General features: G+C 34.4%; 1 pseudogene; it reads left to right on the top strand.

Moving 5' to 3' along the window:
• Positions 1-240: 240 nt before the first annotated feature.
• LOC129504448 (U2 spliceosomal RNA) lies at positions 241-342 on the top strand (annotated as a pseudogene).
• The last annotated feature ends 3,346 nt before the right edge of the window (positions 343-3,688 follow it).

The raw sequence follows: 3,688 nt of genomic DNA, 5'->3' as shown, positions 1-3,688 counted from the left end.
AGAGGCTATTCTTAGTCTCACCCGCTGGACAGGTTTATTAAATCAAGTAAAATGGAAAGGGAAATGTTGGAATGTATTTCAACTTCTTTTCATCTGCAGGATGGATCAAAATATCATTAAATTTTATGCTAGAAGAAACAACCATTGTTTTTAAAATACTGCATGTGGTCTGCCTTATTATAGGATCATTTCATTGGAGCAGGTGGTTGGGCAACTCATCATTTTAAAGTGAGATATATTACTGCTTCTCGGCCTTTTGGCTAAGATCAAGTGGAGTATCTGTTCTTATCAGTTTAATAAAGTGAGACATGTTATGCACAAAGCAAGCCTATCTTATCACTTAAGACCTAAGAAAGCAGAGAAATGTAAGCCTGTGTTATAAATTTTCAAATATAGGGACAAAATAGAAGAATTGGAAATCCAAAATACGACCATATAATAATCAGGAACAGTTTACAATGATGCTAATTTTTTTTCTCTATGGAATTTATTAATATTAACAATAAAATCAAGGTAAAATGCATTATAAAGTACAATCAATTCCTGGGGATGCAAATTTTCATTGCATTAGGAACAATGTAAATACTTATATTTACTCTAGAGGTAATGGAGCCACTCAACAATTAATGGAGGAAAAGTTATATATTTAAGATGTGACATATCATGTCTGTCTAATTAGACTGCTCTGTTATTCACCAGAGAAGTGTGTAAAGGAAGTTGGAGATTTTATCCTGGCAACATCTGGTTACTGTAGGCTAATCAAAAGTTAATAGAACATTCTGGAGTCCTCTTCCTCAGTGCCCTACACCTGCGTTTACAGAGAACCACAAGACTATTCTTTCTATGGTGTATCAGAAGCATCACTTGGATGCTGTTCACCTATTTTGTGAAAGGAACTTTACTCAAAATTTCCTAAGCCTGGAAATTTGTAAACCAACTAATCATAGTGCATGTTCAATATTTAAGGTTAATTCAAAATCTACAGTAAATTATAAGAGTTTATAATTAGAGCCAAATGGTGACAATACATCAAAAACCTAAAATAAAACTTCCCATCAACACTAATTCCTTAAAGAATTATTATGTTTCCTCTGTGTGTATCTCTGTGTGTGTGTATATATATATGACAGTGTGATTGGCTTTGGAGTTTTTATTCAACAACATTTTACTGAAATGGGCACAAGAGTGCAGATTAAAAAGAAAGACTCAGCCCAGATGTTTTGGGTTGTTTTTTTGATCTAATTAATAAGAAATTATATTTTTATTATAATAAAATTCAGACCCAGATTATGGGAAAGTATAAGGTATTAGAAACTTATGGATTTTGAAAGAACAACATTACAAAATATTTCATAAATTTTAACTATTTTTTAGGATACAATTAACACCTTCATTTTGACAGCTTTGAAAAACTACTAGTATTCAATATTTAGAGAAAATCATGAATGTCATAAAACAATATTTTTATGTATTGTGTAAGAGGTTCTTTATATAAAATAAATAGTATAGAGATGTTGTAAAGATAATTTACTACCAGCCACCTGGGTGGCTCAGTTGATTAAGTGCCAGTCTTGATTTCAGCTCAGGTCATGACCTCCAGGGTTGTGAGATCAAGCCCACATTGCTCCACATTGGGTGTGGAGCCTGCTTAAGACTCCCTCTTCTCTCTGTGCCTCTCCCTTTGCCCCTCCACATACCCTCCCATGCCTGCTTGCCATAGGCTCTCCCTCTCTCTAACAAAAAAGATAATTTTACTCCCTATTAATCATAATTATTGATCAGTACCTACAAAAACTATTATGGAGTCAAGATTAGAGACTATAAGCCTATATGGAGAAACTTTAAGAGTTATTTATACCAAGACTTTGTTTTTTATAAGGAATTTTATTTTAGTTACTAAAAGTAAATAAAGATTATGTGAATAAGCTGAAAATGATTAATCATTGTTTCTGAAGTCAGGAAGTCCTAAATCAAAATATGTGATCTCTCTACAAGATACTAGATGCCCAGTTTATCTTTCCAGAATATTACTGAACACTATCCTAAACTGAATCAAAGTGCATACAGCAGAACTTCACCTGACTGAAATTATAAGCTACCCTTAATTTTTTTTAGTTATTATTTTTATTGTACATTTTGCAAAAACTTGGAAGTATCACTGTAGTGTTCATCTAATATTCTTTATTTCACTAAAGAGATAAAAAGTGAAAAGAATATGGGATTAGAAAATAAACATGTCCAAATTCAATCCTGTTTTCACTTCATACATGAGTGAATTGCATAATCTCTACTTGGTTACTCGTATTCAAAATGGTATTAATTGGGGGTACTGGGCTGGCTCAGTCCACAGAGCACACAACTCTTGATCTCAGGGTTGTGAGTTTGAGCCCCATGTTGGGCATAGAGATTACTGAAAGAAATAACACCTTTTACAAAACAGGATTAATTGTACCTAGTCTTCAGCACTGTTGGAAGGATTAGGGATGGTGCCAGGACAGGGTGAAGTGCACAGAACTAAAAGCACTTCCACATATGTATGCTATGATTTGCATTCTTGCTGACATCATCACTCTTAATGATGATCTTCATCGTTTTCTCACAGACTGAGAGATGTTTTCTAGGTTGTAGCCTTTCTGTTTTTCTTAGATAAAAGTAAAAGTCCACCTTAGCTGTAATTTCTTTAGTCACAAAATATCACTAGCTGGGTATAGATTGGAACATCAGTAATCATATGTTTGCTCAAAATGCTGCTACTCATTATTCTGATCATTCAGGTATTTTGAAACCTGTAGGCATTATTAAAATTATTAAATCCTCCATGGGAGGCACTGGGTGGCTCACTCAGTTGAGACTCCAACTCTCGGTTTTGGCTCAGCTCATGATCTCAGTCAAGGTCATGGGATCAGCTCTGAGGCAGCCTGTGTGCTTAGTGGGGAGTCTGCTTGGGTTCTCTCTCTCCCTCTCTCTAAAATAAATAAGTAGATTTTTAAAAAGAATTATTAAATCCTCCATGAAAACATTAGGTGGCCTTGTAATTAAACATAAGTTTTGGAGTGTTTTAAGACTAAGGGATATTAAAACATTGAAATTTAAATTACTTCTTTTATATTTGACTCTGTCTTGCTTTATAACAAAAACAACAAAGAAAAGTAAGGTGTAGGATAAGAGGAACAGAGAGTAACACAATAATCTGGAAGAAAATTAATGCCATAAAATAATAAATGAAATAGAATGTCAAATTTAACTAGGCATACAAGAGTGAGAAGTCAAAACCCTGCCCCCAAGGAGCTAATACTCTGATACATGTAATAAATCTTGCTTGGAATTCCTTAATTAATTAATTTATTTATTTATTTATTTATTTATTTTTTAGATTTTTATTTATTTATGATAGTCACAGAGAGAGAGAGAGAGAGAGAGAGAGAGAGAGGCAGAGACATAGGCAGAGGGAGAAGCAGGCTCCATGTACCGGGAGCCCGATGTGGGATTCAATCCCGGGTCTCCAGGATCACGCCCTGGGCCAAAGGCAGGCGCTAAACCACTGCGCCACCCAGGGATCCCCCCTAAACTTATTTTTAAATGGAGGAATCACATTAGGGATTTAGAATTGATGACCATGAACTTTGCTATTTTCTCAGTGGAACAATTTCATTACCCAAGACTACTGATGTAATGCCTTATAAAAAAT

This window comes from Nyctereutes procyonoides, unplaced genomic scaffold (genome assembly GCF_905146905.1).
Source record: "Nyctereutes procyonoides isolate TBG_1078 unplaced genomic scaffold, NYPRO_anot_genome, whole genome shotgun sequence".
Classification (NCBI taxonomy): Eukaryota; Metazoa; Chordata; class Mammalia; order Carnivora; family Canidae; genus Nyctereutes; species Nyctereutes procyonoides.
Note: the sequence above shows the minus strand (reverse complement) of the source record. Positions and strands in the feature narration are given on the sequence as shown.